Source organism: Crassostrea angulata, chromosome 5, assembly GCF_025612915.1.
Source record: "Crassostrea angulata isolate pt1a10 chromosome 5, ASM2561291v2, whole genome shotgun sequence".
Taxonomy (NCBI): domain Eukaryota; kingdom Metazoa; phylum Mollusca; class Bivalvia; order Ostreida; family Ostreidae; genus Magallana; species Magallana angulata.
In genome coordinates, this window is record NC_069115.1 from 42701579 (window position 1) to 42715716 (window position 14138).

Here is a 14138-nt window from a genome sequence, read left to right on the forward strand (position 1 = left end):
ATCCAACGATGCTGTCAAAATTAAGCGTATAACGTTAAAGCTGTTAAATAAACAGTTTGGTGGTAAAGCTTATAAAGCTGAACATAGGATATAAATTACACATATATCCTGGGAATGGATCCTTTTCCATTTGAAAGATGACCTGAGTAAAAAAAAATTAACATAAAAAACACACCGAATTGGCATTATGAGCCTTCTGGCCTTTCCTACTTTATTAGAAATGCAACGTTGTTTTTAAAAAATGCTTGCTCGAAGTTTCACTTTTGATTTAATTACCAAGAAAAAAAATAGACATGCGCATTAAAGAAATGACACGTCATATTGCGTCAATGCATATGGAATGTCTGTTGCCAACCTGACAAAGGTAATATGATAAGTATTCAAATTAGATAAATACACAGAAGTTTCATTGATTTTATTTCGTATCTGATGTCTTAGCATAAGAAGTACTGTATAAAGTGTATTATTGTTCACGTATGAATTTGAAGAGTTAAATTTGAGTTTGATTGTTATCGATTAGAACCTTACTGCAGTAATTAACCGACGTCCCACTCTCCATTATTCCAGTGATTTTGAACTTGCGTTTGAACTTACGAGCTTTTTGTCGGTGTTTAAACACCCCTTCGTCAATCAAGATCTAGTTGCAATAATTTTTTTGTTTAACAGCTTTGAATGTTCTAATCACATGGTTTTGAGTATGCAGGTCGACTACGTTTGCATCATTAGTTGATATGAAAGCACGTGGTTTTGTATATATATGTTTATAGTTTTTATATGTCTACAGTTGTATATAATACATTTAGTTATAAAACTATACTCTGTCCCGAGTTTTTGCTTCCACCTCTTTTCGCTTGATATTCTGATAATTCAAAATACCTTTGAGTTCAAACTACGTTTATCAACTAATATGAAAAATGTCCAAATTATCTGTTTTGAAACGCCCCGTCTACCGTTTCAGGTTTCAATACACATCCCAAAATAGAAAATCTACGGGGATTTTGCATTGCATCAGCCATTGATAAGCTAGGATGATAATGTTGAAAAATTGTTCGAGGTGTCCCGAGTACTTCCGCATGGAGAAAAGGTGTACACATTTCCCATTATAAATCTCCGTAAGAAATTTGTTTTCGTTCCGGCCTGTGAACTTTTATGAGTGAAAAATGATAATTTGTCATTGAAGACATCTTGGACATTTTCCTTTTTATCGATTTCAACAGCATTTCTTTCTCGAGTATGTGTATTTTTATTAAAAATCATCAAAAGGTGATGGAATCAATAACTTAGGACATACTATTGTACTATAAAGTCTTTGTTAATGTCATAATATTGCATAAGCAGCTATTCAGTGTATATTGAACTTCATGTCCATAATGAATTGGATCCATTACAAAATGCTGCTTTGGGCCTATATGTACATGTACTTTGCGTACACACATTCTTATAATTTGATACAGCTGTATTTAAATTTTAAGGTAATAACTCATTAAGCATTATTTCCTGTAGTAAATACGTTAATAAAAGTACCATTTTCACAGTACCGTCAACGCGTATCCCGTATTTAACCGCGCTCCCCCTGCGGTCAATTAGTCATTTCCGTTTTTACTTGGAAGCTGTTAGCCAATAAGGCGGCCACCTAACATTAAGAGTCATTATCCACAGGCCATGTCTGATGAGTTGCTTCATTTCACATTAAACGAATACGTTTTGAAAGCACGTTCTCAATACTCCTTATGAATTATTGAAGAGAAATTGTAATTAAAGAATCATCTGCTCACGTAACAATTTTCATGTAACTATGGATAAAGCTTTTATTCCAAAGACTTTTTAAAAATCATTTTCGTGTTATATATATATATATATATATATATATATATATATATATATATATATATATATATATATATATATATATATATATATAACACCTATGAAAGAGAGATACTAATGGAAAAAAAATTGTAAGGATTTTAACTATCTTTAAGGAGGCCGACTTTAGTTTGCATTGCGCATGTTTTTGCGCATTCTAATATAATACAGTTGATTAATACTTCTTATGAATTTTTTTCGATATTTTATAAAATTGAACACAATAAACAAAATACAGGTAAAAATATTTAGATTGTTAAAGGAAATTTTTATTTTAACACGATTTTTACGTTGTGCGGTAGGGGAGCATTGCCATTGCGCTTTTATGACGTTATGATAAAATGAAGCTTTGTAGGAGTACGTTATAGGAAATAACATAAAAGAAAAAGTAAAAATTGTACGCTGTTGAAATTTTATATACAGAATGATGCTATCCTTGAGGACATTTTCCTCATTTTTGGAATGAATCCACTATACCAATCATCATTCGTGATGATCCAAATATATAGCAAAATTTGGTGCATTTTAATATTTTGAGATGGCCCCCACTAAAAACCAGACGGTAGAATTTTGTGTTTTTAACCGGGTTTTCCAACGGAAAAATCCGGTTATTAAAATGGTGAAAATGGCGGGCGGATGGCGGGCGGGCGGGCGGCTGCCAAAAGGGTACCCTCATTGTACGGATAACTCCTCCTACAGTTTTCAAAATAGGAAGTTGTTCTTTTGCAGATCAATTGTACATATATCAGAGGTGTGCATATTGCTAGGATTTTGATTTCCGATAATTTATCAAAAAAATACCAGCTTTTGAACTTAGTCATTTTTTGGCAAAATATTGCATATAGGGTACCCTCATTGTACGGATAACTCCTCCTACAGTTCTCAAGATAGGAAGTTGTTCTTTTGCAGATCAATTGTACATATATCAGAGGTGTGCATATTGCTAGGATTTTGATTTCCGATAATTTATCGAAAAAATACCAGCTTTTGAACTTAGTCATTTTTTGGCAAAATATTGCATATAGGGTACCCTCATTGTACGGATAACTCCTCCTACAGTTTTCAAAATAGGAAGTTGTTCTTTTGCAGATCAATTGTACATATATCAGAGGTGTGCATATTGCTAGGATTTTGATTTCCGATAATTTATCAAAAAAATACCAGCTTTTGAACTTAGTCATTTTTTGGCAAAATATTGCATATAGGGTACCCTCATTGTACGGATAACTCCTCCTACAGTTCTCAAGATAGGAAGTTGTTCTTTTGCAGATCAATTGTACATATATCAGAGGTGTGCATATTGCTAGGATTTTGATTTCCGATAATTTATCGAAAAAATACCAGCTTTTCAACTTAGTTATTTTTTGGCAAAATATTGCATATAGGGTACCCTCATTGTACGGATAACTCCTCCTACAGTTCTCAAGATAGGAAGTTGTTCTTTTGCAGATCAATTGTACATATATCAGAGGTGTGCATATTGCTAGGATTTTGATTTCCGATAATTTATCGAAAAAATACCAGCTTTTGAACTTAGTCATTTTTTGGCAAAATATTGCATATAGGGTACCCTCATTGTACGGATAACTCCTCCTACAGTTCTCAAGATAGGAAGTTGTTCTTTTGCAGATCAATTGTACGTATATCAGAGGTGTGCATATTGCTAGGATTTTGATTTCCGATAATTTATGAAAAAAATACTAGCTTTTGAACTTAGTCATTTTTTGGCAAAATGTTGCATATACATGTAGGGTACTCCATTTCACTGGATAAGGGTTGACATGGATTATGGATACAGTTTTCATAAAAGAAAACCCGGTTTGCTGTCACATTGACAGCTTTTCACTTGTTTACATATAAGGTAGGAAATGATATTACTAATCATATATAACAATTTGAGAAAAAAAGCTATTGTAGTATTTTTTAAAAACTGCTTTGATGTGCGGAAAATGACAGTTTCCTATATATATATTCCTATAGTAAATGTACATCTATTTTGAGATGGTCCCTAAAAAGAACCAGACGGTCGATTTTCATGAACCTTCGCAAATAAACTAGAGTTGGTTTAAATTACATATGGTTAAAAAATAAAGAATTATGCTATTGTAGTTTTTCCGCAAAAAAAACCAAATCGGCCTCCTTAAGTCTATATATTTTTAATCCATATCAATTTGTAGCATGTTTTACGGCTCAGGCTCTCGGTGCTCAAGACATTTAAACTAGTCCGTTATAAGCACATTAACACGTTCACATTACGATCAATGGCATAAAATAAAAGTTTGACTTTAGCCTTAAAATGCTACATGATATTATTGATATCATTTGCTTATCATTTTGTAATTCACTTCAACCAAAGCGAAGGTTTTAAGTGAGTTTATTTGATCCACCACCTGTCCGTTTCTTAATTTTTTTATGTATAAAACTTGGAGGAAGGGGTGTCATTATATATATACCGTAACCAATCTAAGGGTTGTTTTTTTTCGTTTGAATTAAGGGCAGAGTCGATTTTGGTTTGAACATATTTTATTGCATAAACATATTATATAAATGGTTCGAACATAAGTTTTAACAACTTACGAGGTTCGTTTTTATAATGGGGATTATCCGGAAAGAATGTAAAGAATGGTGGGGGGTCTTAAAAACCCGTCTTTTTAAGAACCACTGCATAAAGAATATCAATATTTACATCTAAAATATATATACTAAATACTCTAAAATGGTAAATTATGACCCCGGTTCAATACGTGGGTCTCATCAAGAGGGGCTATAAGTTCAACACAGAAATATAGGGAATGTTTTTCAAAATGTTTTTCTAAAGAGCTTTATTGCTACAATTTGTGATATTGCTATGTAAGTATTGTCGGAATGCGAAGACTCTAAATTGTTCAAAGGCCAAAACTGGGGCCACAGGAGGGTTAAAAGTTAAATATAGAAATATGAAGCGAAAAAGTTTTAAAATCTTTTTCTCAATAACTACAAGATTTCATTTTGTGATATTACAATGTAAGCATCATCAACAGTTTTGATTCTCTCTCTTCAATTCATGACCCCTACACAATACTGTGGCCCAGTATGGGTTCAAAGTTTAGCATATAAATGCACGAGAAAAATGTTTAAAATTCTTTCCAAGAACCGCGATGCTACAAATCGTATTTATCATATATAATATTTTTGTACATTGTATATTTATGTATTGTCATATTAAAAACTTCGATAGGGGTACAACATCTGCTGCTTTGGTGAGCAATGTGGCCTATGGGCGTCATGTTTGCTTGTCATGATCAGTATGATTGATTTGAAAGTAATAGAATTAAAATCAACCAATATAAAATATAACAATTGAGTGACAAATGTAATTCAAATATTGCAAGCAGTAATGCGTGTTTCATAAAGTTGCAATGAGATTCAACGTAATGTATACAATTGGATGTATCTTGGCATTTAAGTATATGATGATCTGACTTTTGACAATCATATAATACATCTGAATTTCTGAATTACTTCACGATCAAGATCACGAATATCCGGATATTGAAATGATGTAAATGGCAGGCGGGCGGCTGCCAAAAGGATACCCCTATTGTACGGATAAATCCTTCGAAGTTGTGGTTTTGCAGATCATCTGTACATATATCAGAGCTTTGCATATTACTTTGATTTGGATTTTGATAATTTATGTCAAAAAAAATATCAGCTGTTAATTGAACTTAGTCATTTTCACGCAGAATATTGTACATGTATATAGGGTATTCCATTTCTCTGGATGGATTGCGTCTATCAATTCAGGGTTGACAGTTACATGGATTATGGATACTCTTCACACAAGAGAAAACCCGTTTGCTGTCACATTTACAGCTTTTCTCTTGTTAAATTATCTTTTGAAGGGTGTCAATTTACTTTATGATATTTGTTTGTAAAAGCATTAATCGAAACCAAATGTGCGTTAGGTTATTTAGAAACGAGAACCAAGCTTGTACGTCGAACACTTTGAAAATTTTCCGCGTTTTTCAATATTCCATGGTAATTCCATACAAGTAATCCAACATTTTATATAAACTTTAAATTAACATCATAGGAAAGAATGTTGTTTTTATATCTAACTGCGTAAACTAATGGGACACTGAGTGGGTAGAATTTGCCATTGTTTCATGTTAAAGCTGACATTATTACTTATTAGGTTAGTTACTGACTCACTACGGAAATATATTGGGTTGATCAATCTCATAGATGGCGAGGCGAAGCCGAGCCGTCTATGAGATTGATCAACCCAATATATTTCCGTAGTGAGTCAGTAACTAACCTAATAAGTGTTTTGTTTTCCCGAGGACTATTAAGCGACATATTTATTCACAAATAGCGATGATCATGGCACAGCCATGTACAAGATGCCTAACATCTCGTCCAATTTAACTCATTTAAACTCTTCAAAATTTTCAATCTCACCTTTCAAATACTCTTTAAAAATCTTTGCTTACCCATGTTTACCTACAATGTTTTGTTGCTATTCAATTTTAAATGTTTTCTCCCTTTTCTCTGCAGAGATTTGAGCAAATTTCGACGCTGCCATTTTGTTCTGCTCTAGACAAAACAATGTGACGTCAATATTCTAAGGGCAACTACTCTAATTTTAAAGAATTTCAAAGGGCAACTAATCCAAATCCCTAAAGAACTTACGGCATGCGGTTTATGTATTAAATACTATGAAATGTCGAAATGAGTAAGCGAAGCGTTGACCAATGACGGCCATATTGCCTAATATTAATCCTCACAGAACAAATATAGAGATATATGAGGCAATCACGTGCTACGTTTAAACCAATGAAAATGTGACATTTCAGTCCAAGGGAAAACAAGAATTCATAGATACACATTATTTCACTTTTATTTCCGACTACCGCCATATTAGTTGTCGATTTGTATTCTTCTGCTCATCGCTACACACCCCATACATAAGGCCTAGATATTTATGCTTCACTGCATTTACAAAATGTAGGTATTTCATACACTCGAACACGTTGCACTGGACGAAACGATCAAGACTTGTAGAAACGCGTTTTGAATAAAAATATTATGACAACCATCGCACAGGCAAGGAATATCCAATGAATTAAGACGAAACAAGATATAGGCTGAAATCCAGGCACAGATACTTAAAAAAAATCCTTGATAATTGTAATGTATGTTATAACATCGCACATGCGCAAACCACACACTGTGGCAGATCGAGCAATTTCTATTATCGCATGGATTTTAGAAACGGACCGTTTCTTAGAAACCGATGGAAACGATGTTCCTTTCTTATTGGTTTATATCATTCATCTGCTGTGTTTGATGTAATGCCGCCGGTGTTTCCAAAAAGATGCAAACGTCTGTATGATGTTCGATGTCCATGCAAAGTAAGGCAGCACTATCTGTGCAAAATAATACGGATAACTTGGAAATTTTTTCAAAGAATAAATATATTTTGTGTTTTATTGATTGTAGTTTCCTTTACTCTTAATCACAAACATTTTACTACAATGTGTAGTTCATGCATTTAAAAGTCCTACAACCTGAATGCCTCGAAAAGCAACCGACTGTAACTTTCTCAGCTGGAAAATATACTACAGTGGCAGTAGATGGGCGATCGAAACTAATATGGCAGTCAAATGCTTTTATGAATTAATGTCAGCTTTAAACCATTTGTTATGGTAATGGATACCTTTTACAACCAAAATTAAGGAACCATTTTTGCTTTTTACGCTATTTGTATCATAAAGAAAAGAAAATGAATGTGACTATGTGTGCCAGGATCCATAGATTGTACTGTATATTCTTATAGAAATGTTATTCTTAAAATGATTTTTTGATGGAAATACCGCTTATACATGTATATTGCAGTTTACAAAATAAACAGATGAACCATTTTATGCATGCAAAGCTTATAAGATCTAATAATGGTGGACTCCAAAGAGGAAACTATTGCGTAAGTTTCGCGTATTTTATTTTCAATTCATCCCAATTTCATTCCTAAAATAAAGATAATCTATGTTAGTAGGTATTTAAAATATGTAAAAGTAATCCTCTAAGTTTGCTTTAGCTTGGATGACGAAACGAAAGAAAATGAAACATCTGCATATTATCCCCATTTCTCTACTGAGGATAAAGAGGTAAGTAAATTCAACATGTAAAAAGATTATATAGAGAAGAAATGAATTAAACTCTAGACTCATCTAAGCTTTTTGCTATTACAAAATATAATTTTAACTGGAAACATTAAACTGTATATTGATTATTATTTGTTGCACTTAGATAGTTAGAGATTATTGAAATTACCAAAATCTAACGATTACCTTCACCGAGACTTATCGTGAAAATTATTACTCGGTAATATAAACCGCGAAATAAAATCTCGTTCGGCTTTTTGTTTTAAGTTTCTTGTAATATGAAAAAAAAATTTAAATGATTATGCCTTGCAGGTAGTAAAAAGCTTGTCCCCTGATGAGAATAACCCTTTAGAAATTCCAGAAGAATCGTCAACTAATGCTGTTTTTTACCAACAATACAATGAGGCGACTATTGGGAAAAGTGAAGATACTGTTAGTGAGCCAATACAAGATTCTGATTTCAACGACCCATCTGTATGTTCCACTAATGCTCATTGTTTTTTTCATTGATTCGGGTGGTATGGGCCACCTTAATATTGTGACGCATTTCCTATGGAAATGAACAATAACATCAAGTATATTTTTTTTTCTTTCCCAAAATTGTTACCTTACAGCGCCGAGCAATGGGTTAGAGCCTTCGCATTGGGTTAGAGCCTTCGCAATGGATCTGTAGCTATAGGTCAAGAGTTCGAATCCAGCAGGGACTTTTATTATTTTTACCTTTCCAAACATTTTTTTGGGGTCAAATATTGTAAAATTTTAAAATTCTAAACCGGTGAAAGTATTTTAATTGCAATGTACATCCACATCAATATATCGACAAATGTCCCATACCACCTAAATGCATATTATTTGTAAAACGTTGATATAGCTAACTTTATAAATAAATGGAATTTCACATAAAATGTCCTTTTTGATACCACCTAAATGCACATTTATTGTAAAACATTGATTTAGCTAAATTTATAAATAAGTTGATTTTACATAAAATGTCATTTTTAATTTATTCTCAAGCACATGAGCAACACAATTATCCCCGACGAAGAAAGTTGCAATGCTGATACCTGCATTGAGAATAACAATTCTGCTGACGTAAAAGAAAATAGGCAAGTAATCTTTCTTAAAAACAGATGCACTGATAAAATCAACTTCTTTATGAAACTGGTGATAACTCATGATAAATGTATTATAAACAGATTTAATCTAAAGATGAAAATGATACATTTTTTCAGTGTCTTTGTCGATGTTAACACTTGTATTCCAAATCGCTTTTGTAAATGTAGATTCCAAACATTTCATCAATAACTGTCTAAATATGTATGCCCCCTTTCGTAGAAGTGAGGGCATATTGCTTTGTTGCTGTTGTCGGTCGGTTGGTCGGTCCACCAACAGCATCCGTTCATTTACTTTGCAGAGGATGAACATTTAAGCATTGAATCATTATTTTTTGAAAGATGTAGTCTCATAACTGCAACGGTGTGTGCATGCAAATTGAATCACGCGCGCTAGCGCGTGATTCAGTTTGTTTGCACACACCGTTGCAGTTATGAGACCACATCTTTCAAAAAATAATGATTCAATGCTTATATTTACGTTTTTTAACATTTGTTCTTTTTCCGGAGATATGATTTATTTAAAAAAATTTCGGCCTTATACAACGAGTAATGCGCAATTAACGGAAGAAACATTGGAACAGCCCAATTATGCTGACAAAAATAGTGCACAGCCTTTTAAATTCTAATAACACAATTTTATTTTTCATTCTGTAATTAGATGAGTTTATTTTTGGTATACTAAGAAATTAATCAATTGAATTCATTTAAATCTTTAAAATATATTTACATCCATGAAATATTAATCAGCCCAAGTATATTATCATGTCGTGATCCGGTTTGAAGTCGGGAGGAGAGTCAGTCATGTTCTGAAGGAAGACTGAATGTATTCATACGCACCAGATTTGGTGATTGGGTCTTCTGTGTTATGCATAAATATCACTCAAATCTATCAATGCAATTTAATGGGAGGAAAGAAAGTGAATGTAAATATATGGAAATGAAAGTTGGTATAGAGGTTTACCATGATAACACCTAAGTCAAGTTTGATATTGGGTACGACGGAGCAGTTTTCGACAGAGTTATGGCCCTTGTACGTAAAAAAAAAATTCCAGTTAATTGCAGCTTCCGTTCATTTTCTTTGCAAAGGATGAACATATTGAAATGAAATTTAGTATACAGGTTTATCATGAAAATATCTAGGTCAAGTTCGATGTTAAGTACGACGGAGCAATTTTCGACAGAGTTATGGCCCTTGGGCATAAAAAAACCAATTATTTACAGTTTTGTTCATTTTCTTCGCAGAGGATGCACATATTGAAACGAAATTTAGTATACAGATTTATCATAATGATACCTAAGACAAGTTCGAGTTTTGATATGATCGAGCAATTTTCGACAGAGTTATAGCCCTTGGATATAGAAAAATTCGAATTATATGGAGTTTCCGTTCATTTTTTTTTTCAAAAAGGAGGCACGTATTGTAATGAAATTTGGTATACAGGTTTATCATAATGACATCTAGGTCCAGTTTAATTTTGGGTAGGATCAAGCATTTTTTGTCAGAGTAATGTGGCTTGGACTTCAAAAAATTTCAATTATTTGTAGTTTTCGATCATATTTTTTGCAGATGTTTCCAAGGGAAGGGGGCATAAGTGTTTTACAAACATCTCTAGTTAATCAAACAATTATTGAACATCATATAAATATACGTAATAAGGAATCATTCCTAAAATATGAAATACAATCAAGTGTGATCAGATCCATCTTGATATGAGCACTCCTATTTGATCACAATATACTCATACAATAGATTTCAAACAGGTGGTAAATTTTCTGTTCTATATAAAACGTTTTCCGCCTGTCATTGAACTGGTCATTTTAAAGATTTCTTTAGTTTTAATGATGGTGTGAAATACAGCCAGAGTATATCAACAAAATATGTTGGAATTTTCGTTTTAAAGAACGTGTACATACGCTTTAAAGTACTTAAACGTTTACAGAATCTTTACAATACCCCATTTTTTCACAAAGAGAAAACAACAAAACCTTATGCAGTCACAACTGACCTTACGTGTATGGTGATCGTGCATGCGCTATGCATTTTTCCAGTCGTGGCTCCCGTGGCTGCTCGTAGCGTTAAAAATCGCATTGAAGCGATTGCAGGTGCAACGTAAAACAAACTGGCATTTGATGTGCCAGTCGTAGGTGTTACGTGTATATATATATATATATATATATATATATATATATATATATATATATATATAGAAAATTTGAAAAACGAAAGACAACACAGAGTAAAACGTTAGCGCTTTCATTCAATCTTCAGACGTTTTTAAAATAACAATTACGTTACTTGGTGACGTCTACAATACAATGACGTCATAGTTAAAGTTAACGTAGTAGAGGGATATTTCCGCGTAATCTATAGGGTAATTCAATGAAATATATACACAATACATAAAAAAGTTAAATTATAGCAGTCTGTTGAGGCAAGGTTTTAAAGTTTGAATAAAATGTTTTTCTTTTTCTCTTCTTTCCGTTGCACTCTCTGTAAAAAGTTTATAAAATGGAAACACTTTAAATTGCCCGCCTCCGCATACATCGATGTGCTCGCTGAGTTTTATTTTCCGGTACTCTGGGTCTTTAATTTGCTGTTTATGCACCCGGATTCTTGTTCTTAATGTTGTCCCAGTTTCGCCGATATAAAATTTGTTGCAACCATCACATATAATGGTATATATTAAATTTTTGGAATGACATGACATGTCCGAATTTATGTGGAATTGTTTTCCTCTGAAGTCAACCGAGCTGCCTTGTTTTAAAAACGGACACGTGCCGCATCGTATGTCTCCACATTTAGATACCGTTTTTATTGACGTATTAATTGTAGATGGACAGAGTATTCTCTTAAGGTTCTTTGGTTGCCTTTTACTGTTAGTAAACTTGAGTTTGGTTAAAACGCGAGCCATATCTTCATCTGTTTTGAGAACTCCGTTGAGATGATTGACCACTGGAGCTATATTCGGGTTCCTAGGGTTATGGGTAGTAACAAGCGGTAATATTTTGGTTTCCTTGTTGTTCTGTAAGATTGGATTAATAAGATCCTGTCTATCTATTCCTTTGGCCTTCATTATTCCGTCGTTGATAAGGTTGATAGGGTAATGCTGGTCAGTTAAAAATTGTTTTAATTCGTTGAGACGCTGATTTCTTGTTTCCTCATCACTGACTATAGTACATATTCTCCTGGCAAGGTTGTAAGGGATGGCCCTCTTTATATGTCGTGGATGGGACGATCCAAAATGCAAATATTGATGAGTATCTGTACTCTTGTAGAAGATATCTGTAGAAATTTTATCGTTCTCCTTTTTGACTAGAACATCTAAAAACGGAATTTTTGTGGAACTTTTTTCTAATGTGAATTTAATATCTGGATCTAGATCATTAAGAATATTTTTCAACCCTTACAACCTTTTTCATCCCTTACAACCTTGCCAGGAGAATATGTACTATAGTCAGTGATGAGGAAACAAGAAATCAGCGTCTCAACGAATTAAAACAATTTTTAACTGACCAGCATTACCCTATCAACCTTATCAACGACGGAATAATGAAGGCCAAAGGAATAGATAGACAGGATCTTATTAATCCAATCTTACAGAACAACAAGGAAACCAAAATATTACCGCTTGTTACTACCCATAACCCTAGGAACCCGAATATAGCTCCAGTGGTCAATCATCTCAACGGAGTTCTCAAAACAGATGAAGATATGGCTCGCGTTTTAACCAAACTCAAGTTTACTAACAGTAAAAGGCAACCAAAGAACCTTAAGAGAATACTCTGTCCATCTACAATTAATACGTCAATAAAAACGGTATCTAAATGTGGAGACATACGATGCGGCACGTGTCCGTTTTTAAAACAAGGCAGCTCGGTTGACTTCAGAGGAAAACAATTCCACATAAATTCGGACATGTCATGTCATTCCAAAAATTTAATATATACCATTATATGTGATGGTTGCAACAAATTTTATATCGGCGAAACTGGGACAACATTAAGAACAAGAATCCGGGTGCATAAACAGCAAATTAAAGACCCAGAGTACCGGAAAATAAAACTCAGCGAGCACATCGATGTATGCGGAGGCGGGCAATTTAAAGTGTTTCCATTTTATAAACTTTTTACAGAGAGTGCAACGGAAAGAAGAGAAAAAGAAAAACATTTTATTCAAACTTTAAAACCTTGCCTCAACAGACTGCTATAATTTAACTTTTTTATGTATTGTGTATATATTTCATTGAATTACCCTATAGATTACGCGGAAATATCCCTCTACTACGTTAACTTTAACTATGACGTCATTGTATTGTAGACGTCACCAAGTAACGTAATTGTTATTTTAAAAACGTCTGAAGATTGAATGAAAGCGCTAACGTTTTACTCTGTGTTGTCTTTCGTTTTTCAAATTTTCTATATATAAAACCGGACACTGCGATATTTTTTGGATTTAACTATATATATATATATATATATATTATATATATATATATAGCACAGAATAATTCATTTAATTGGACTTCAACCTAAGCCCCGACCGGGGCTTGAACTCACGACCTCTTAAACCCATTCTCAGTGAGCAGTGAGAGGCCATCGCGCTAACCACTCGGTCATATACTTGCCTTCGAAGACAAACGAAACCTAGCGCGCTGGTCGCTCACTACACAATCGTTTGAGATACATGTACTGGTGGAATACAGTTAAGGAGGATGTGCGACCATCTTGTGCATTTAAAGATGTAAACATTTCTTGAACTATCTTGTCTCCGCCCGAAACTGGCCAAAAACGCTGCCAAAAGCAATAAATATGAACTCCTATATGTTATTTTGTTTGAAAAGTATGTACACAAAGACATAAATATACATAAATATATAAATACTCTACTAATCTTTATTGCTGCAGAGTTCATAAAAATATTTTTCAGGCGGATCTAGTAGAATTGACCGTATACATTGAAAATATAACTAGTACAAAATGGTTTTAGACAAATGTAATAATAGTATATACT

General features: G+C 33.4%; 1 protein-coding gene across 1 annotated transcript in view; it reads left to right on the forward strand.

Moving 5' to 3' along the window:
* The first annotated feature begins 317 nt into the window (after positions 1 to 317).
* Positions 318 to 14138, forward strand: part of LOC128183353 (uncharacterized) — a 56664-nt gene continuing 42843 nt past the window's right edge. Inside the window, exons 1-5 of the transcript XR_008243580.1 lie at positions 318 to 364; positions 7747 to 7831; positions 7946 to 8015; positions 8325 to 8486; positions 9027 to 9118. The gene's annotated coding sequence lies outside the window, so the exon portion shown is untranslated. The remainder of the gene's footprint in view (positions 365 to 7746; positions 7832 to 7945; positions 8016 to 8324; positions 8487 to 9026; positions 9119 to 14138) is intronic.